The following is a 23,880-nucleotide window of genomic DNA, read 5'->3' on the forward strand; positions in this document are numbered from 1 at the left end:
GTTTTTGTTCTTTCTAGGCTCCTAGGTGACACCAGTTTCTCCATTTGGGCAGATTGATATGGAAATTGCTCTTAGCTCTTTCTGTGTTATATGCTAAGATACAACCTCCGGGAGCATTTGTTTTCTGGTGATTTTTACCCACTAATAGAAATTGTGTCTTTGTCCAAGGGAGTTCACATCTTTAAAGCCTGGGTTTTTTTCTCCTTTTCTCTCATTTTTTTCTTCCCTTTCCCCTTCCCTTTTCACTTGATCAGTTAGATGGGCTTGTGTTCGTTCTTTGACCAGACAAAGGGCCACAATAGCAGAGCCCAGATCCTGTGGCTCACGTAAAATGCCATTAGTCTGGAAATCAAAACAATGAAGAAAATAAAACCTGGGTTATACATCATGCCAGTTAGTTATACGGGCAGTTTCATGAAAATATGTCCTAGATAGTAAATGAAGAGACTTAAATAACAGTATGCTCAAGGACAGTCATGTACTATGAGATGCTAGTATCTTATTATAGAAACTTAGCTATATCATAAATAGTACATATTTAAATAGGCATTTTGGTATGCCTGTTCTGGATAGGGCAGCGTAGCAGAATCTTTGGATGAGATTTAAAAAAAAAAAAAAGGCACCAACTCTGAAGCTAAATCAGCGGGTCAGGGAGAACACGCACAGGTCACATACGTGACACGTGGTGAAGCCCCCGCTATAGAGCACAAGGTAACAAAGGAAAAAGTGGCCTGGGTTCTGTTCACGGCTCAGACCCTAAAGAGCTGTGTCATCACAGCTGGGCCCTGGTTTCCTTATTGCTAAAATGAGTTGAGCTGAAATACTGTGGGTTTGGTTTTAACTCTAAAATGATATTAGTCCAACTCTGAAATAGGCACAAGTGCTGAACAGTAGAACCCTGGAAGGGGAACCAGAGCAGACTTTTAAGCCTGAATTTTGAGTGACTTTTCAATGACCAAGAAGAGCATAAATTAAGCAAGAGGAGGAGTCGGAGAAAAAATGAAATGATCTGTTAATCTAAATATAATATGTCCCAATAAAGTAAAAAATTCCTTAGAAGCTTTGATCAGTCCAAATTCTTAAGGCGTCCTTTCAAAACTTTCCTCACAATTAAAGAAAAAAAAAGATTATTGAAAGTTTTCTCTTTAATTCAACTTCATGTTGTTTTGGTAATTATTCCCTTAATCGATTACTGAAAACAGTGTTTAAAAATACAAATTCCCTCTTTGAGATTGTATCATGAATTTTGTGAATTATGTGAACTTCCCTGTTATTTCAGTGTTCACTTGAATTTATATAATTAAGAAACATCTCCAGGATAGCAGCTGGTTGATGAGTAAACCTTCTTTCTTGATAGGAGAAATGCAGAGTAATGACCCTTGCCTTGCTCACCGTCCTCTCTGTGCCTTTAAGTCAGGACTCCAATGTTAGAGAACATGACCATTTTTCCATGCACTGGCTCTGTATTGGCGTCCTAGGGTTGCTATAATAAAGCACCACCATATATAAAGGTGCTTTATATATGGGTGGATTAAATGTCGGAAATTTATCATCTCACAGTTCTGGAGGCTAGAAGTATAAGATGGAGGTGTTAGCAAGGTGTTCTCCTTCTGAAGGTGCAAGGAAAAGTCTGTCTGTTCCCGACCTCTCTTTTAGCTGCTGGTATGTCCTTGGACTGTGGCTGCATAAATTCCTACCTTCACAGGGCATTTTCCCTATATACATTTCTCTGTGTCCAAATTTCCCCCCCTTTCATAAGGACACTAATCATATTAGATCAGGGGCCCACTCTTTTCCATTCTGACTTCATTCATTATATCTGTAATGATCCCATTTCCAGGGAAGGTTATTACATTCATCAGACTTTGACATAGGAATTTTGGGGAAGACAGAATTCAACCCATAACAGGCTCAAAAAGGTAGCACATAGTCATGTCCTCACACATGCCACGTGCAGTCAGTATTCCAAATGTAGCCACCCTGCGGAGAAGATGCAGCTCAGTAGGCTAGAGTCCATCATGATACCTTCAGTTCTGCTGAACACACCACGTCTTACAAATCACAAGAGCGAATATTTACTGAGCATTGACAATACATTACCTGGTCATGCATTATTTCCATTCAAATGAATCTCCTTGACTTTCTCTGGGATACTGAGCATTACATCTCACTGTATGTCTCAGAATTTCTCTAAAGTTCAACTTTGGTCATTTAGTAGTTGTTGTCCATCAGATTGAAATGTCATACGTATGATAGCATTTTCATAAAACTAGCCTTAGTTCATAAGAGAATGGCCACAAGAGTATGATATTGGTGGCACAGTTCTGGTGTGATATCCACAGGCAGTGTTAAAAGTCTCAGGTTGAAGAGGTCAAATGTGTATGAGTGTGTATATATAAAATACATGTTCCATTTATATTCATATATAGAGATGGATATAGATACCTAGTCTGTAATACACATGTATATACATATATAGAAAGAAGGGGGCACTATGGAATTACTTGGGATGTAAGATCCATATACAGAATGCCAGCCTACCCACCCCCAGCACACACACACACACACACACACACACACTCCTACATATTCCTCCAAAACTCATTTACTTTATAGACACCAATCTTTAATAATGTGGAAAGCTACCAGGAAAACAACCCGAGCTCGAATGTGTCCCCCTTTTTTGGCCCCAGAGGCAGAGCCATTGCCTCAGGCCAGCCCAGACAACACAGCCAGTTCTGCAGAACCTTCAGCAGGAGGGGGTGGGGTGGGGGGTGCTCTTTCTGTCCTGAGCTTACTCCACAGTCTGCAGCTGGGACTTGTAACAGTGAGTAGATTTCTATGAATTTGGGGGTTTCTCAAAAGCATACTTGGGCAAACTTCAAGTTAGTGTTTGACCCCCACACCTTTCCCAGCTTCCTGGGGAAGGTGCCCCTACCCCCACCCCGTACATACACACCCATGCAGACAACTCCCGGGAAAGCTCAGTGATCAGGGACCCTCCAGCCCCACTATCCCTTGGTGATCCCAAGACTAGAGAAAACAGAAATGACCGCTCGCTGGGAAATGTCTAAAGGCTCATCTGAGGCTCTGTGATAGACAGGGAGGTGTGCTGAGTGGCTGCCCAGTTAGGTCCCCACCAGGAGACACAAGCCAAAGCTATAGGCTCTATGAATGGCAGCTTAAGTTCCGTTCCAAAAGACAGCATCCCAGATAAAATAGAGTGGAAGGGACTGGAATAGTGTTTACTTTTTGTTTTTAGCAAGGAAATAACACTGAAAGGTGAGTAAGGGAATGAATGAATGAATGAATGACCTAATTGCCCTGTTTGTTTATTTAAAGTTTTATTTGTTTACTTAGAGCAGGCATGGGGTGGGAGGGGAAGAGGGAGAGCGATAATCTCAAGCAGACTCCCCACTGAGCAGGGAGCCTGAAGTGGAGCTCGATCTTACGACCCTGAGATCATGAACCTGAGATCATGACCTGAGCTGAAACCAAGAGTCAGAAGCTTAACCAACTGAGCCACCCAGGTACCCCTGATTGCCCTGTTTATTACTCCATGTTTATTTACATTGCCTAAACGAGGATGTTTTTAAATATTTATTTTATTACTAATTCATTAACTAGTAAGTAGAGGAATCAATTTGTATATTTTCTATTCACTAAAGCAACATTTAAGTTCCAAAGCTGATCTTTTTATTGTTAGTGTTTGTGCTACCTTGCTTTATGTTTAGATGTCTGAGAAGCATGCAACTTTCCTTCAAATACATTGAATTTGCATATTGTAAACTATTCTATCTTTTGCCAGGAAGAAAGGATTTTTTTTTTCCTGTTGAGCACTTTGGTCATTTTGATTTTTTTCTCTGTTAATATTGAAACTGCAAGGAATTCAAGTCCAAGCCTTGCTTGGGATGCATGCTTACAGATAGGGCTTATAGGAAATAGTGTCATTTTAGGTCTCTTTCCAGGTAACATTCTTACAAAAAGGTTTTTGCTATTAAAATGTCATTTGTTAATAACTCAGTGTGTATATTATAACGGTATCTATGCTTACCTGGGTCCTGTATATTGTAGATAGTATGAGGATACATACTTAAAGGATTTTTATTATCAGCTCCCCAGAATTCAAGAAAAATATGTTCTTCTTGGAAAGGGGATTATTTTTATTAAGCCACACTATTTAAGAGGATTTTCAGAAGGAATTATTTTCCCAGTTGTCATACTTACATCTTTTTGATGCCTAAAAATTTGGGTTTTTTTTTTTTTTTTTTGGCTTTCATCTTCTCTTCATAGTGGCCTCTCTCTGGCACCTCTGAACTTTTTTTTTCTGTTCTCAGTCAAGAAAATTAACTCCCTGAAAATACTCTTTTCTAAATGGACTGTTGCTTTGCATACATCAAGGATTTCAGCTGTTAGAACGTGTGAGAAATGGGGCAGGAGACATCAGACGACATGAAAACTAGAACCGTTCACACTGAGAACCCCAGGAAGGCTGCAAGTGTGAGCTAAAGCAGCTGGGGGGGTGGGGGTGGAAGAGGTGGGAAGCACAGCTGGGAAAGCTGGCAAGAAAAAATGGCCAGAAAACACAAGGGGGCTTAGCGAGGGGAGAAGTGCAGCCCAGGAAGTCAAGAATCCTGGGATGAGGGAGGAAGAAGCATCCGTCGTAAATTACAGTTTTCCAGAATTGTTCAGGACATCGTAGCCCAGATACATTGGCTTTAGCTACCCTTTTGATTGCTATACCATTCAGCATATTCAGTATTATTTTCCTGCATGATTATGGTGAAGGACTGAATATTGAAATTTTCATGGAAGGAGATGTCTGTGCTTTGAGATTGATCTCCGTTATATTGACAATTTACTAAACCTATCCTAGTATTCAGTTGGATTAATAAGAAATAGCATGCATTAGTTTATAGATATGTTTGTGGTTTTTAATACCCAAAGTGTATCAAATTGCTAACATTTATCATTTGGACAAATAGGGGGTATGTGTAATTAGCTAGATTAATAACTGGTTTGGTGTGTATATCCAGAGGGAACCCATGAATAAACTGCTGTCTTCCTAGAGAAAGTTTTCTGGTATTTGAACCCAATCCTGTCCTAGTCGACATTAGGCCTCAGTTGGGTACAACTGTACAAACGCATGGCCCAAAGCTGGGAAAGATGGCTAATGTAGTAACAAAGGAGAGAAATAGAATTCAAGAACATCTTGACATTTAACGCAATGACCCAGATCTAAAAGGCAGAAATGGCATGGGGATGACGTAAGCACCTCGCCGTCACACCACCCATTAAATTTCAAAAGGGCAGGTGGAAAGATTTGGCTTAGCAGCATCATATATGAAAGAAAGTTAGATTTTGTTTTAGTCAAGTATAAGTTTCATTTATCGCAACAGTCTAATTAATGTAGCTGGTGAAAAAAGCATCTGTGATCACAGGTTTTCTAAAGAAGACTATAGTATCTGCACTGACACAAGTAAGTGTCCTGTTCTCTTCCTCACTGACCAAGTGCTACTTCATCCGGAGAAGTACCTTTGAGCTTGGTCATTTGGAAGAAAACAACCAAGAAACGAAAGTGTTGGCCCCCAGCATGTCTCCTCTGCTTCCCCCGTTTCTTCCCCACTTGTCCCTCTCACATGCATCATCTTGCCCTCCCCAAGGATGAGCTTGTTCTCACTGGAGCAGGAAACATCACTGAAGATGTTTAAACCTAGTCCCCAGGGTGATGGAACACATCACTAATTGTGTTCTTTCTATGCCTCGCCCACAGTGCAGTCTTGCTCGGTGCTAGCTGAACTGTTGGTTGAATGGTAATCTCCTATGCTGAGAATGGTATTGCCCCAGTGCTGACCCCTGGGATGACCAGTGCTGCAGCCCAAGTGGCCTTTATTGCCACCCAGGTGTAGGACCTCGTATCCCAGGAATGACTTCCAGATTCCCATGGTACTCACTCCTTGACCTTGCAAGTTTCAGCTCTTGCTCTCCCTTCTAAATGTCTAGGACTGAGTATCTGTTTTGGGTACCATGGTCTGTCTTGATCTTGCCAGGAGATCTTCTCAAGAAATTGCAGCTCTTACCCTGAATCACTGCCCAGTGGCCAGATTCTGCAGCTGTGCTTAGATGCCAGGATGATAATAGACACCAGCCTATTATTACTCCCATTCCCCTAACACCATCACTGTGCTGTTTCCTAAATCAGATCAGGGTTACCTTGTCCACTGGATGTTATGCTTGTTACTGGGATGCTCCCCTAAGTCGGGCTTTGTAGCAGGAGTGGGCTCTTATGAGCAGGCCTGGCCAAGGCCTAGCTCTCTCCTTCTTCCAGCCCGTAGCTTCTTTGAGTTAGGGTAGCTGGTACCCAGAACTCTATTCTTTGAAATGAAGAAGGGGAAGCTCAAGGGCAGGAGAAGAGGAACTTGTCTTTGAGTATTTGAAAGGCTGCCATATAGGGAAATTATTGGACTTGTTCTGTATGGTCCTAGAAGTTAGAACCAAGACTCCAACGAAGTTGAGGCCACTAAGTCACTGAGTGAAAAAGAACCTTCTTTACCCCAGTTCAAATCTAACAGCATTTGCCAAAGACAGAAACGAATTCCTTCTGGGAGCCCTTCATTATGGAAGGGATTCTGGCATAGACTTGATTAGCAGATCTAAGTTTTGTTTATTGGTTTGTTTCCATTGCAACGTGGATAAAAGATGGTATTTACTTGGGTTGCATTTGCATGTGTGATATGTTGCTGCGGTCACACGCCAATCATGAGTGACCTGCAGTCCTGCTCCTTTCCTTGTCTTAAGACACTGCCCGAGAGAGCAGCTTTATTATGGCAATACCCTCGAATCTACTCTGATTTTTAAAAATTAACTCACTCATTCAGTGAATAAATATTCAATGATGATTATATATTAGGCACTGTGATTCATTCTGTGCTCAGTACTTTTAACTGTCATGTTTAACCAAGTCCTTTCGTTATTGTACTTATAACCTGGAGGTCACAGACATTGTAGAAAGGGTTCAAGTATCAAGTGGGGTTGATTTGTAGATCACCTTTAAGTTTCTTTTAAATTTGAAAATCCTTAAGTGAGCATGATTCTAGTCTCAGTGAGTGCATAACCTGCCTCCAAGTATAGTTTTTAAAAGTCAAACATGAATTTGGAGTTGGGTTGCTCCAGTCTGTGCTACCGAGTCCCTGTATTTATCTACCCAGATAGCAGGGGGATCTGCTGTCAACATCATCACTGTTTCCTTAGAGGGGACTCTAAAGGCATCACTTAAAAAAAAAAAAAAAAAAAAAAAACCATTCTTCTTCCTACACCCTCTTCCCAGCAGTGCCAGCTGGGGGTTGGGTCAGGCCATCTGTCAGGTGCATAACCCAGCCCTCAGGGTCCCAGTGGCCCAGAAACTGAACTCTGTGTCAGTTTTTCTGAGTGGCTTTAGCTAGAACAAGCCTTCAGGTTAGCAGGCAAAATGCATCATGAATTATGAGCGTTCACTTGTTTGAGTCTTCTTACAAATGTCATCATCTGTGTTAAGAACCTGCTAACAGTCCTAATGAAAACTCTGTCAGTGAACTAGGTGTGGAAGACACAGTGCTGAATTTGGCATTCTACTGACATAGTATATGCAGGGCGGGGGGGTGGGGAATATTGAAGTAGACCCCTCGCTTCACAAGTCCTATACTTCCATTCAGTGGAAAAAGAAGGCAATATGGACAGCATTGGATTTCTATTTGATTGGGTCAGTCATCATTTGCAGTGACTATCTGCTCTCCACCCTTAGAGATCGTTATGAGCGTGAAAGGGGACCTGAAAGGGGCACTTGGTCCATGCAGAATGATGCTCCGATTGTCTCAGTCCGAACACGATAGCTGGCCCACAGTGATTCCAGCCCGACTTACACTTGGGTTTGCCATATTTATTTCAAATTGATCTGGAAAATGACTGACATTATAATGTTCACATTTCTTGGAGTTCATTTTTGGTAGCGGCTTTATTGAGATAGAATTCCCATGCCATATAATTCACCCATTTAAAGTGGACAATTTAGGGGAACCTGGGTCAATCGTTAAGCGTCTGCCTTCGGCTCAGGTCATGATCCCGGGGTCCTGGGATCGAGCCCTGCATCGTGGTCCTGGGATCGAGCCCCGCATCGGGCTCCCTGCTCCGCGGGAAGCCTGCTTCTCCCTCTCCCCCTGCTTGTGTTCCCTCTCTTTTTGTGTCTCTGTCAGATAGATAAATAAAATCTTTAAAAAAAATAATGAAGTGGACAATTTAATGGTGTTTAGTATATTCACAGAGTTGTACAACCATCCCACAGTCCATACCTCAGAAAGCAGCTCTGTCCCCCTTAGCTATCCTCCCCATCTCCTGCAGCCCTAAGCAACCACTAATCTACTTTTTGTTTCTATCTATCTGCCCATTTTGGACATTTCACGTAAATGGAATCATAGAGTATTTGGCTTTTTGTGTGACTAGCTTTTTTCACTCAGCATATTTTCAAGGTTCATCCATGTTGTAACATGAGTGAGTGCTTCATTCCATTTTATTGGCCACATTATATTCTTTGATATGGATATACCCCATTTTGTGTGTTTATTCACCAGTTGATGGATATCTGTACTGTTTCCACTTTGGGGCTATTATGAATAATGCCACTGTGAACATCCATGCACAAGTTTTTGTGTGAACGTATGTTTTCATTTCCCTTGGTACATACCTAGGAGTGGAATTACTGGGTCCAATGATAACTCCTCTGTTTAACTTTGGGAAGAAGAACCAGGCTGTTTTCAAAGTGACTGTACCATTTTACATTCCCCTCGGCAGGGTATGGAGGGTTCTGATTTCCCCACGTCCTCACCAACACTGGTTACCATGTAGACTTTTTGATTATGGCCCTTCTACGGGGGATGAAGTGGTATCTCATCTCATTGTGGTTTTAGTTTGCATTTCCTTAATAACTAATAATGCTGAGCATCTTTTCATGTGCTCATTGGCCATTGTATATTTACGTTGAGAAATGTCTGTTCAGGCCTTTTGCCTAGTTTTGATTGGGTTGTCTTTTTATTATTGAGTTATAAAAGTTCTTTATATATTCTAGATAAAAGTCCTCTATCAGATATGATTTGCTCATATTTTTTCCCATTCTTTGGGTTGTCGTCACTTTCTTAATAGTGTCCTTTAAAGCAGGAATGTGTTTAATTTTGATCAAGTCCAATTTATCTATTTTTTTCTTTTGTTGCTTGTGCTTTTGGTGTCATATATAAAACTCCACTGCCAAATCTGAGCTTATGAAGATTTATCCCTATGCTTTCTTCTGAGGGTTTTTTTGTTTTAGCTTTTAAATGGAGATTTTTCTTCATTCTGAGTCAGTGTTTATATGGTCTGAGTTGAGGATGCAACTTCATTCTTTTGCATGTGGCTATCCAGTTGTAGATTTTTTTTTTGTTGAAAAGACTATTTTTCCCCGTTGAACAGTTTTGACACCCTTGTCAAAAATTAATTGGCCATAGATATACAGGTTTATTTCTGGATGGTGCATTCTAGTCCGTTGATCTATATGTCTATCCTATTCCAGTACCACACTGTCCTGATTACCTTGTTTCTTTGAAATATTTTTGTCATGAAATGCATATTCTGAAAATGCAAAATTATGTAGCACTTCTATGTTATTAGAATAACTGTCAAGTTATGTGCTCAATTTACAAATTAGACTCTTTACTCCCACCTAGTAATAGAAAAAGCATTTGCAAACATATTATTTCTAATACATATTAATAAGATTTGGCATTTTAAGAAAAATATTCTTTTTTCTTTTTCTTTTTTTTTTTTTGCTGTAGCAGTTTGATTTAGGTCATCCAATCTTGCTTCTATTTCTAACAAATTCAGGAGAGTTCTCTGGGACTGACCATGATGACATGGGGAAGTGGAGATGTTTACATTTGGAATCCACATCTAAATATATCTGCATGGCAGGGTTTCAGGAGGAGGTTTGCTTTAAAATCTAATGCAAGAGCGAAAGGTGGTTTGGGAAAGGCTCTTGTCTGTCAAGCCCTCACCCAGAGAAGGCGGGCCCTGCCCTTTTAGTTTGCATGATTGACAGCGGAAAGACCTGGAGTCGGGTCAGAAGAAAACAGCCCATGATTGTGTGTCTTATTCCGGTCTTTTTAGGCTTGTTAAAGAAAATAAAATAATAATAGCTGAATGCAGTGGCAAACAAAAGGGAGCCATTTCTCACTTGGTAACTGTCAGGGAAACAATAGATGTACCTCGAGATGGTATAAATAATCTGCTGACTCTGCTATGGAAGAAAGCAACCTATAGTCTAAGATGATCATATGTGGTCCTAATAATAGAACATCACTAGATGCAGATCTAGAAGGCTCGTGTTGTACTCAGTTTTTTATATTCAAATCAGGAATTGTATCTCAGTCTGTTAAAATAATTGAGAAGTTCTGAATCTTAGTTAATAGCTAGGATATTCCCCTTAGGGTGTAAGCTCATTCATTCATTCATTCTGTCACCCTCCCCTAACTCCCTCCCACGCTGCACTTATTATGGTGCCTTACGTCAAACAGGTTCAGTACAGGAGATATTTGTTAGGACATGGGGAGAGACGTGGAGAGGAAAGGGGGATGGAGGAAAGGCTGGGCACCAAAACTAGATCAAAACCATGGATGGGATGAATCAGGAGGGCAAATGAAGGGAGAAGGCATCCCTGTCCTGCCCCCCACCCATTTCAGCACGTCTTCCTCATTCCTGCAGTGAAGTGGGTGAAGGAACAATGTGGGATCAGGAGATCTGCATGCCATTTAGGTCACACGGTTCCTGTGGTACTGAAGATGCTCCTTTTTTTTCCCTAAGATTTATTTGAGAGACAGTACACACACGCACGGAGGGTGGGAGGTGGGGGGCATGTTGCAGAGGGAGAGGGAGAGAGAGAATCTCAAGCAGTCTCTACACCCAGTGGGGAGCCTGACGCGCAGGGCTCGATCTCAGATCTCACCACCCTGCAATCATGACCTGAGCTGAAATCAAGTGTCAGACGCTTAACCAACTGAGCTACCCAGGTGCCCTGAAGATGCTCCTTTTAAGAAAACATTCTTATAATTAAATCACAGCTTACTTTATTTAAAAGCATAAATAATCTGGGGCGCCTGGGTGGCTCAGTCGTTAAGCGTCTGCCTTCGGCTCAGGTCATGGTCCCAGGGTCCTGGGATCAAGTCCCACATCGGGCTCCCTACTCAGCGGGGAGCCTGCTTCTCCCTCTCCCTTTGCCTGCCGCTCTGCCTACTTGTGCTCTCTCCCTCTCTGTCAAATAAATAAATAAAATCTTTTAAAAAAATTTTTAAAAAGCATAAATACTCTTAAATACATCACTTGTTTTATCCCAAATTCAGGTAACAGATACTTGAATTTTAATATTAACTGCAATAACTCATAGATTTATTTATCATAATATGAGGAAAAATATGGAAAGAGCAAGTAAATTGATGGTTGTTTGATCAGACATTGACTGTTATGTTAGAAACCATTTTTTATTTATTTACTACTATTTGTAGTTTTTCCTCGACTTTGCAGCTTGCTTTGCTCAGGAAGGAATAAAAAGCCCAGTGTTTGGCTCGAATTTGCTCGCGTTTTTATAACGAACTGGACAAGTATCTTTCAGTCTGTATCCATCTGCCTTTTTTTAACCTAATTTTCTTTCTCTTTGGTTACAGGCCAAGAAGGAAGAAAGGACTCTCACCACAACATTTCAAAGGGAGTCCACCACCAGAACGTTGATTACTTATTTGGACAAACATTTCTCCAAGGTAAATAGTACCGTTGTACATGAAGGGGGCCCATCGTTAGAATTTGCAGACTGCAGTACTGCACACAGCCTTGATTGTTGAGGCTAACAAGCCGAGAGTGCTGCGAGAGAGGGAGGGAGAGAAGAGAGCGGAACAGTGGAGACATCCTGCAGTCTCTCCTCAATGTGTTCCCCGGAGAATGCGTCAGGATCCGGGAGCTCGCGGAGTCCTACTACAAATGTGTGGGAGAAAGGGAGGAGGGGGAGGCGGTACTTTTTTCTTCGTGTTAATCTCTCTCTGGCATTCATGCAAACAAGAGCCAGTGTGGTTTGATTATAAAACTAGCATTTTTGTCTTCTATGGGGAAAGCGTGGTGCAGTTCTTCTTATAAGTTACAATAAAATATATGCTGTATCCATGTCACAAAGGGAAAGAAAACGGAATCATATTTTACACCAGCTAAGTCTTACAGATGTGGAAGATGTTAAAGAAATCCATGTTCTCCTCTCGTGAAAATACCTACTAAGTAAGGCTGTGCTTGGTTGGTGACAAATACTTCATGAAGTTCTTGTTTTGGAAAATCATATCCTTAAAGCCCCTTCGGGGGTGGGGGGGAGGAGAGAGCATCCGTGTGAGAGAGAGAACGTGAATAAGGGAGAGAAGGAGAAAAGGAGAGAGAGACCTTAGAGAGCAGTACCTCAGCATCATACTATATGTTCCAGAGGAGTAACTCCAGGCGCTTTCTTTATGAATCATGAGCTTAGCGAGAATAAAGGCTTAGCAGAAGCAGCTGAATTCATCGTCAGCTTTAGCATTCATGAATTGGCTGCCAATATTTTAACACAAATTGCTGTGTCATTTCTGTGAAGTTCCCATTGCTGCTCAGTCTTAGCCAAAAGCTGTTTTTGCTAAGCCCTGAAATTATATCTGATAAAATGCCTCCTTCCTTCCTGATGAAGATACACATGCACAGAACCCACAGAGATGCAAAACTGTATGATCCAATTTAAAAGAAAATAAACTCGTCACCTTTCTCAGTTTAGCAGTTAATATATGGCTGACATTGCTCAGTCCTTAGCTTGCTAGAATGCACCTTCAGATGGGCAAGGGGTGAGAAATGTGTTCCTCGTCAGTACTCATGCTGGTGGTTCTTTTCTGAAGGGGCTGGGTGGGGGAAATGGAGCCTATACACCAGAGGAGAATTTTGTGATACTATTCATTGTCTGTTCTGACAGAGAAGACATTGTTTGTTCACTGTAATAGGCTTGGCAGGAATCTGTGCTGTGCATACAGAATGGGAAGACGGCAGTGGAGAATCTCAAAATTCAAAGCAATAGATTAGCTTAGAGATTTTTTTAAAAAAAATATATTTTCATAGCTTCTCATTACTGTAGATGCAAGTCATAATTTAGGGAACTAGTTTTGCTTTAAGTGATAGTTTCCTTCACCTTGCATCTTGCATGTATTACATAAAAAAGGCTTTAAGACAGCAGTGTGCCTATCTAAATACTGTAGTAACAAGAATTACAATCATGAAGTTTATAAACACACCAGGCCTGCTTAGGGGTCGTTCCCTGTGCATTAGTATTCACGTCAGTATAGATTCTGGTGATTCACAGAAGCAAGTGTGAGCTGCCTAAGGTAAGAGAGAAAAGACACATTAAATGATGTGCTTGGAGGTGGGCAGTCCACTGCTAGGGACAGTGCGAGAGGGTGCCGTGCCCCAAACGTCCAGAACTTTAAAGTCAACAACTGTCGAAGTGGAGTCTGAGAGCAGTGTGCAAAGCCTGCCTTGGAAACTGCACTGACAGAGATGTAAAGCAAGACTGGAGCCCAGCGTGTCTGCTTCTTACGGCTCCCCATTCACCCCGCTTCCCCACTACCCGCCAGCACAGGAACTGCGTGATGTGATGGTCCCCAGTGGCCCCAGGTGTCTGGGGACGTCACGTGTGTGCATGTGTGTTTCTCACTAGAGCAGAAAGAAATGTGGTCACGCTGTGGGCTCGTGGGCTGTCGTGTGCACAGAGCACATGAGCTAGACCAGGGAAGCTCCAAGAGCAGGTGTGCTGGGGCCACTCCCAGCCAAGTTCAAGGGCCCCTCGTCTTTGTGCTCCAAGAGAGATTTATCCTATTCCCCAGTCTTGGCTTCTTATATTTATAAGAAGAACTCTCTGTATATTTTTATAAGAACAATATCATATAAATTACGACATTTCTAAAATTACAGCTGTGATAATGGGTCGGTATACAGTCGGTCATTAGATTATTGCAAACCCTTCTTGGCTTTTTATGTAACCTATATAAGGACCCGCCTTAGACACCTAAAGCAAATCTTTTACTCTACTACTTATGACATCGTTCAGGTACATTATCTGCTTAGCTTTTAAATTTCTCAGTCTTTTAAAATGTGTTTGGCAATCTTTTTAAAGATGTGTTTGTATCATCTCTTAAAAATATGTAAAATATATATGTTGGTATTTTCAAGTAAATACCAAAGGAACCAAGTAAAATTAACAGGATGTCACAAAACTGTTTCTCTTTATTGCTTCAATATATTGGCACATTTATTGTGTCTGTTTTAAAAGTAGATTTTATCATTTTTAACAACCACATTAAGGGCTACCAAGGAAGGTGAGGCAGAGGTGGGGCCAGTCCCGACTGCTCCGGTGGGGGCCCCTTTGAAGGCTCTGCCTTGTGTGGGGGGGGGACACCGAGGAGCCTCAGAAGGCAGTTTACGGGGTAACTGCTGGTCCGTCTGTGACTTGGCGGCCCCGTCCCCTGTCCTGCCTTCTTGTTCCTATGCTGCTGGAATCCCCGGTAACCACTGTACTGGGGGCCTGATCATCAGCATGCACCAGTGACCCCCGGCTCTGCAGAGCCTGGGCCTCAGCCTGCCAGAAAGCAGTGGGAGCTCGCAGGCTGCGAAGCCTATGCATGCACCTCTCCAGGCAGAATCATCGCCCGGCCTGGCCTCACTCACAGCCTTGTCACTAGGGGACAAGGACTGTCCTTGTCTTAAAATGAGGAGTTGCAAAGGGCTTGTTTCACCAGTTACAGCTCATCTTTGTCTGTTGGGAAAGGAAGCATATACCGGTGGAGGGAAATTGGAGTAAATGCTTAACGACACTATTTTATTTAGCAAACACTTAAACTGCACTTACTGTGTGGCAAGCAGGAGTCTAAGCACTTTGCAAATATTAACTCATTTAATCCACTGCTCCCATTATTATTATTCCCATTTCACTGAAGCAGAAACGGCAGCTCTGAGAGGGTGAGTAACTTTTCCAGCGACCCACAGGTGGTGCGGGCGAACGGCGTGTGCCCGGGGGCTGTCTGCGCCGGAGTCTGGGCTGAGGGCTCTGTGCAGCCCATCACAGGTCCCTCCTGTCCCAGCAGCAGAGTTTGCTCAGTGCTCCTGTCCCTTTGGGCTCCGCCATCCCCACAGAGGCACACACAGTGTGGCACATTGCTGGTTTTTGAACTGTACTCCTGTGCCTCTTGGCATTTACATCAGGGGAAGAAGAATTTTTAATTTTTGTCCTTCTAGATTCAAAGTGGGTGCAGGTTAATGCTGTGTGGTCAAGCCAGGATTCCAGGCGCCGCATCCCCTGGCTGGCAGGCTGAGTTGTACTCCGCAGCAGGCCTGCAGACGACCTCCCCGGCCGGGCTGGGAGAAGGGCCAAGGGCCACTGCTCGCCCTCTTCCTCAACACCTCTTCCCCGGCTGCGTCCCAGACCTTTCCATATGCTCCAGCCCTGAGGCCAGTGGTGCTGGACTTGCCAATATTGAGAGAAGCCCCTATTCAAGCCGATATGTCAGTAAGATGGATGTTTGACCATTCTCCTCTCTGACCTGCTATGAGGATTTAGCTGCCGTTGGGAGGTCTTGCCTTACCCCAGTACTTCCCAGAGAGAGGTGGTAATGGGCGCAGCTCCCTACCGCCGCTCCTGTAAGAGAAGAGAAGAAAGGTTTCATTTATGAGCAAGTATGTTTGAGAGACACGGATTAAATGAAATTAAATTGATGTACGTATTGCAAGTTTCTCAGAATTTTCTTGTGACTCTCCACAACAAGATGTAGAGTGCAGAATTTCCTACATGTTTTTTTCTCTCAGATGGGGAGAAACGTCTAGCAACACCCCCTTGAGCAGTGCTGCCTTAAGAAAGGGAGAGACAACAGAACATGTCCTAGAAGGTAGTCCTAGAGGAAAGATCAGTCAGCTACATTTGGGATCCCTAAATTCCACCCCATCTTTAAACCAGTAGACACTAGGACCTCAGAGCGTCAGATTTCTCATTCGTAAAATATGGAGGATAGGACTGGATTATCTCTAAGCTGTTTTCGTCTTTGTAAAAAGCTGGCAATCGCTTGTTTATGTCCTAGCTGGCTCCAGAAGGGCTTTTAAGAATAAGGCACAATATATAACACCTTAAGACAGAGTAAATTAAAAACAGGTGGGGGTAAAATGAGGCATAGGGAATATAAGGTAGGAAATACAGAGGAAGGAGGGAGGTTAGCATGCAGAATGAATTCTGTGAAATCCTTCCTGGTGGATATGAAAGAACCAAGTTTTGCTCAGTGCTTTTTGATGAAAGGTTTGAAGAGAGAACTAGAATCATAGCTTCGTGATTAACGGGTCCTACGCTAAAAACAAATGTTTCCTGCAGAAACAACTATTCCCAGTTTTGAGACCAAATTTTTCCCACAGTTTTTAAATTCTGTGGCCTTTTGGTCTTTCAGGTAGAAATTTTGGCTCTGTGACAGGCTGGTCCCAAAGAGATTGGACCGTCCATAAATGTGCTTCGTAGGTAGCTGCGGGTACATCATCCTCATTTATCAAACCAGTGCACGCTGTAGACCCGCTCTGCTTTGGTGTGTGTGCAGGTATCTGAGTCTCAGTTTCTGGAGTGTTCCCCAGAACCTGGAGGGCTGTGTGATGGGAGGCCAACGGCCAGGTTGCTGTGCTGAGTTGGACGGTGTCTAGAGCAGAGCCCGTTTGTGGGACCTCCCTTGTACAGCATCATTACATCCATTCTGTTTTCAGGATGCCGATCCCCTTGCCCCCCACCCACGTCTGACTTCCTGCCCTTTGTGCTCGCCGGGATCAGGGTCTGCCTGCAGACTCTTATAAGATCAGAGGTGTCCTGGGGGGTTCCATTGCTAGGGTGGTAAAGGTTCAAATCCAAGTCCTCTTTTTAAAGTCTTAGTAAATAGAACTATTACTGAAGTATTTTTGAAAGAAAACGATACTGTTGGAGGACCCCGTAGAGTACAGAAAGCCATTAGTGACAGTCAGATGAACAAGCATGTCCCTCAAATGCTGCAAGCCCATGGCAGCTTTCACTAGTTTTTATATTTAGTCACATATTGTTGCTTTATCTATACACTGGATAGCTGACTCGTGAGACAAGAAGCGTAAGAAGTATCAGTGTCGTTCTAAGCTGCCATCATCTGGCCAGAATTCTCATATACTTACCATAGTGTTGGTGACGTTTTATTTCCTAAACTGGGTAGTAGTTACATGGGTGTTTGTTGTATCCTACTTTCAGTAAATCTTAAATATCTTAATATATTTGATAAGTTTCATATCTGCTTCTTGGAATATCTGTGGTATAAAATTCAGTGTTAAAAAATGTAGTGACAATCATACAATTCAACTTTGTATTTTATCATCCATACCCTTAATATATATGTCCTCACACTCCTGTTGGCAAGCTGACAACACAATCAGATCAGACAAAATATATATTTATTGCAGAGAAATGCTTGCAAACAGCAGCCTAAACCTTTTTATCTTATCTCATTGTTTTATAAGTAAACACAAAAATTATCATAGTTTGAGTATGTTTGTCCAAAATGTTAGAATCCCAAACATTAGCTAATGAAAGCAATTATTGTGTTTTGATATTGTAACATATTAAATATAATTTAGAACTTATATATTTGAAACTTATATATGAAAATATTTATATATTTGATATATATCTCATATGCCAGTATGTCTTTTCAAAAATTTGTCTGCAGGTCAAGCAATTTATTCTGTAATGAATTTAAAGTTAATTGAATAGCACATCACTTGTTAAATAGGAAACACTCAAGGGGCGCCTGGGTGGCTCAGTCAGTTAAGCATCCCACTCTTGGTTTCGGCTCAGGTCATGATCTCAGGATCGTGAGATCGAGCCCCACATCGGGCTCTGTGCTGGGTGTGGAGCCTGCTTAAGATTCTCTCCCTCTCCCTGTGCCCCTCCCTGCCTTAAAAAAAATAAAAAGGAAACACTCAAAATAGAATTATTAAAGTTTGTATGTAAGTGAGCATGATAATACAAACTTTAATAATGTGTCTCTTTAAAATCAAATAATTGTACTTAAGTCACCTCTTTCTTATATACCATAAAACTTTTAATCAAAACACTTCCAACAGAGGCTTGCAAAAATATACCTACACGAGTCAAAACAGGCAAAGACTTGAGTGAAGCCTGGAAAAGACGTTGCAATAATTATTTGTATTCAGTTTAAAGAGAATGTTGCTGTTCTGGAGTAAGTGATTGGTGATGAGATAATACGAGGTATGGTGAGTTGCAGAAAGATTAAAGGCGGACAGTAGAGTGAGTTGATTAGAAGATGATGTTATGAAACCACTGTTGCCCTGCCCCCCTGCCCCTACCCCCCACCCCTCCTCCCACTGCATCACAGGAGCATCTGCTGGGGTTTCCTGTTCCACCTCTCTGGGAAAGTCAGCGATTGTCTCCCCGAGCGGGTGCCGACCTCAGATGTGTTACCCAAGCCCCTGCACCGCACTGTTGATGTTGTCTTTACTTATCATAAGATACACATTATGTATGTGTACTGTTTCGAAATACCAACCATAAACGAGTGGCAGGTCCCCTATTTATTGTTCTTTTTACCACAAAAGGTGACTTCTTCCTAAGAAGTCCTATTTTTTTTAATCGGGTTACATCTCTTAGAGTTTCATTTCCTTGTGTCCTAGGACATTAGAGCATTATTTGTGCTGTCTTGTTAGGTGAGCTTCCTAGTTTTCATGTTCTGACTTCACTATTAACTTGTTTTTATTACCGTAAATAAATTTTACATCTATTACATTCAAATGCAGCTAATGAATTTCAAAATGATTTCAATCAGCATCATTTTCCAACAATCTTAATGTTGCTTGACTATTCTAATTGTTAATTTAAAAATCCAACTGTCATCGGAGTAACTACTCTTTAATAAAACTTCAATAAAAGTCCAAAGAAGAATTTCAGTGGACTTGACCTAAGGAAAAAGAAATATACATAAGTGAAATATCTTCTGCATTTAATTAATTGGTATAAGCTACAATATTTCTCTGTGAGTTGTAACTAGCTTTCATTTTCAAACTTTAGAAGAATGAGTCATTTGTACTAGGAAGTAGATGCTAAAGAACTATGTTTGGCAACTTGGAGAACATTTTTAGCATTTGAATTTCCCTATTTATAGTACAGCATCAGGCAGAGTAAAATGTTTGGCATTTCTATAAGGGATGCAAACTCTTTAACATTCTCTGTTGTGATCTAACAATTCATTTCAGAGTAAGATGAATCAGTCTTGTTTGGAAAATGTTTTATACAAATATTGGCAAGGAAACTGTAACTGCATTTCTGTGGATTTTATAAATGCAAACTCCCCTAAAGTAAATGATGACAAATTTCACAATATTACTGCTTTCTTCTGCATTACGATAGTTCTGTGTGAACTGCCTTTTATTACTTTAAATTCTCACACTACTCTGCCCCATTCCTTGCTTTTTAGATTTTGCTAACCCATGTTGAAATCAGAGACCATGTTTCTAGGTCCCTCCAAATGTCAAGTTCTTTTTAATCTACTTTCCACTCTCCACAGTGTTTTTCTCATAATTAAAACTCTAGGTTACTTTATTAACATATGGCCTTTTCTTTTACGTTAGACAATATGAGAACAGTAATTTGTAGAGTTTTGCACTTGAAGTGGCTGAATAGAGACATCATATTCTCTCTTTCACACTACACAAACACACACACACCAGAGTGTTGAACTAATAAAATATAATGCAAACTAAATGTAATGTGCTATCCGGCATGAGATAACAAAAAAGGGACATTAGTGAAAACTAAGGAAATCTGAATAATGTATGGACATTACTTAATAATAATCTACCAGTATTGGTTCATTACCTGTACAAATGTACCATGTTAATGTACAAAGTTAATTAGATTAGAAAAATTACAATAACTATTTTTATGGCTAATGTATTAAATGGTAGAGTTGGCTGCAGTCTGTTTTGTGATAAGAATAATGAGGGTACAAAGTGATAACCAGTTCCCTTTTTGCCAAGGTCCTCTTTGAACATAACCGTCTGTAGCAGAGGTTGGCAAAATCTGGGGCCAAATCCAGCCAGCCACCATTTGTGTGGGGCTTGAGCATGCTCTGTAGTGATCTTGCCTGTGCCCATTTCCAGAAAGCTGAGAGGGTGCAGGCTCAGGCTTCCTGGACTCGGTTCCCAGCCATTGGTTAGGGGTTTTGCTTGACTTGTTTAACCTCTCCGGACCTCATTTTCCATTTCTAGGAAATCAGATTGTTCTCTTGGGGAATTTGTGGCTTAGAGAATTCTGACTCTGAATGTGTGCTGGAGGTCTGTTTGTGATTGTAGCTTTGGAATCCATTGAGGATGAAATTTTGGCGCTAAGCCAGTTTGCATGCATTATTATAGTTTATAACATAAGATTAATATTCATCATTTTCCAGCACTTTTGAACTTTGCCAAAAAAGAAGTAGTCCCTGAAAATAATACTGTTGCCACGTGAGGGTCACTTATGCATTAAGAAGACAAGATCACAGTTTCTTAATATACCCACATTAAATCTGAACTAAAAATCATATTAAAATATTAAATTATACCTTAATTTGTGATGAAGTACACAAAAGTACATATAAGGTATGTTTTCAAACAAAAATTTTAGGTTAATGTGCTTTTGGATCATACACTTAAATGATTAAGTTTGAATTGACTATTTAATATAATTTATAGTGTTACGTGGTATTCTAGTTTATGATAATAAAATTTTGAATACCTAATTATTCTAAAACCCTTTACAGACATTTAAGATCCTGCCAAGTGTCCATATTATGCTTGTTGAGTTAATCATTAGGAAGTTACTCATCTGACAATTATTTCTTAATTCCTTTTGAGCTAGTCATTGTCCATAATAAGAAATTAGTTTCTAGCTCTAGTATTTCAGTGCTGTGTTTTGATTAGAGGCATATAAAAAAAGAAAGTTTACTTAGGTCTGCCTTGAAAGTTAAATCGAATAATAATCACTTGACTGGTGGAAGCACTCTCGGGAAGGGTTGAAGAGTGATTCTCAACTTTGTTCAATAAAATCACTCAAGGGGCTTTTAAAAGTCCCCATGTGCAACTTGTAACCCAAACTAATCAAACCAATCTCTGGAGGCATTATTTTAAAATTTCCCAAGTGCCTCCAATATGCAGCACAAGTTGAGAACTCCTAGCCTTAAGGAAGAGTGGGGGACGCCTCTTGCGATGAGCTTTGTATAGCAGAACTCTCCTGCCCTTGGAAATTGGGTGACTTGAGTAGCTCTGGGTCATTTATAGAGTGAACAGTAGTCCCTTGTCCACAGGGGCCACATTCCAAGCCCCCCATGGATGTCTGAACCCACAGATAGTACCGAACCCTGTCTGTACCATGTTTTTCCTATACATACATCCCTACGATAAAGCTTAATTAGTCAATTAGGCACAGTAAGAGATTAACAATGATAACTAATAATAAACAGAACGATTAAAACAGCATATTATAATGAAAGTCATCTGAATGTGGTCTCTCTCGGAATACCTTATTGGACTGCACTTGCCCTCCTGGTGATGATGTGTGAGGAGAGAATGCCCGCGTGATGTGGTGAAGGGCAGGGAACTACAGAAGCATCATAATATAACATTAGTGACATCATGATGTCACTGACTTTGTGACAGCACATCAGGGGGTCATCCGCTTCTGGACCACAGATGGCTGCGGATGACTGAGACCGAAAAAGCCATACTGTGGGTGGGAGGTGGGGCATAACTGTATACTTCCAAAGAGAGAGAAGCTTGCCAGTATTAGAGAATAAAAGCATGTCCCTTGCCCCAAATCTCTCACAGATACCAGGAGAGTCTGCCCTGATTTTGAAATTGCATGCCTCGATGCTACCGTGTTTGCTTTGGCTCTTGTTTTGTGTGGCATTTTAGTTCACATACAAGATCAGTGAGAGCTAGCATTTAGTGAGTACATCCGGTGAGTTTCAGGCCCTGTGCTAAGCACCATTCTGTCTCACAGCCAGGAAAGAAGGAAGTTATTCACTTCAAAATAAAAATAAAAAGTCAGAGTTTTGTTTTGTCAGAGAAATCTTATCTCAGTGTAATTGGATATTTGATCATTTATTCATCTGTTCAAAGAACATTTATTGAATATATGGGCTGTTCCAAAAATAAGTTTTTACAGTACTTGAAAGTAAAGCTTAGTGGCTTAAATATGACCATTTATGAGTTCTGCAGTTGGTAGTTCAGGCTGGACTTAGTTGGGCAATTCCTCCGGTCTCAACCAGGCTCCCACACACAACAATGCTCGGCTATGGTCTGGCTTTGCTCATCTTAACTGGGCTTTCACATGACTGGGGTGTGGGCTGGGACAACCGGGCTGGTCAAACTCTGGTCCCTGTGATCTTTCATCCTTCAGCAGGGCTAGCCTGGTCTTCTTCACATGAGGGAGTTAGGGTTACATAGAGAATGAATGCAGGTATATAAGGTACCGTAGGCCTGATCTCAGAACTGTCACACTGTCATGTCTGCCACACTTGTTGGCCAAAGTAAGTCACGAGTCCAGTTTAGATCCAGGAGCTAGGGAAATAGACTTTATCTCTTGATGGATGATACCAAAAAGTCCTATTACAAAGGGTGAGGATAAAAGAAAGAGGGAGAGTAATTGTGGTTATTTTTGCAATCAACCACAGGTGGAAACTCTAATTCTGTCTTGGGACGTTAAGGGAGGTTTCTGGGAGATGGTTTGAGCAGGTTCACGCCTGGAAAACAAATGATGCATTTGAGGTGAAAGCAATAGCATGAGCAAACCTGTCAAATTGCAATTTCCTTGGTGGAAAAAAAAAACAAAACAAAACATAGATTGTAAAATTTCCCAAATGTAGGAAATATGTCCAGCCCAACACAGAACATGGAGAAGGCACTCAGCATATACTTTTTCATTTACATTTATATCATTTACATAAAATAAAGCACAGTAGTGGGTGGCCCATAAGACAGATGTAATAACGTGAGAGCTTTACAGTTTACCATCTGAGTGACCTTAGACAAGTTACTGACTTCCATAGCTCTCTTTAGTACAGTGAAAAGAGTAATGCTTTTTGTATCAGTTAGTTTTTGCTGCGTAACAAACCACCCCACAATTTACTGGCTTAAAACCACAGCCGTTTACTTGGCTCCTGATTCTGTGGGTTTATAGTTTGGGCTGGCCCAGTATAGCAGTTCTTCTGGCTTCACTTGGGCTCATATATGTGTCTGCAGTCAGCTTTCAGTCAGCTAGGTGTCTGCACCTAGCTGGAGTGCAGTGAGGATGTCTGGTCCACATGCCACTCATCCAGCAGGCTAGTCTGGGCTATTCACACAGAGGATCCCACAGAGGATCCCCAGGGTTCCAAGAGTGAGAGCAGAAGCATGCATACCTTATGGTCTAGGTTCACAATTGACACACTGTTGCTTCCCCTGCATTTCATTAGACAAGGTGAGCCACAAGGGGAGGCGAGAGTTAAGGGTAGAGACATAGGCAACATTTTTTACTGAAAGGACCTATAAAGTCATATTGCAAACAGTGAGGACGCAGGGAAGAGAAGAATTGTAACCATTTATACAATCTTCTACACCTACCTATGGTTCACAACAATCCTATGAAGAATAAGTTAAATGTAACTTGATTTTTCTAGGTGAGGCTCCAAGTTAAAAAGCATCTGGTAAATGGTAGATGTTCAATAAAAAGAAGCTATTAACTTTTTCTTACATGTATTAGAA

The 23,880-nt window shown here is 41.3% G+C and overlaps 1 protein-coding gene across 4 annotated transcripts in view; it reads left to right on the forward strand.

Annotated features, from left to right (window-relative positions):
- Positions 1-23,880, forward strand: part of PAG1 (phosphoprotein membrane anchor with glycosphingolipid microdomains 1) — a 143,160-nt gene that overhangs the window by 75,140 nt on the left and 44,140 nt on the right. For all 4 annotated transcript variants that reach the window (XR_013447820.1, XM_078072284.1, XM_078072282.1 and 1 more), the window contains one exon: positions 11,718-11,810. The gene's annotated coding sequence lies outside the window, so the exon portion shown is untranslated. The remainder of the gene's footprint in view (positions 1-11,717; positions 11,811-23,880) is intronic.

The sequence above is a fragment of the Halichoerus grypus genome, chromosome 5 (assembly GCF_964656455.1).
Source record: "Halichoerus grypus chromosome 5, mHalGry1.hap1.1, whole genome shotgun sequence".
NCBI lineage: Eukaryota > Metazoa > Chordata > Mammalia > Carnivora > Phocidae > Halichoerus > Halichoerus grypus.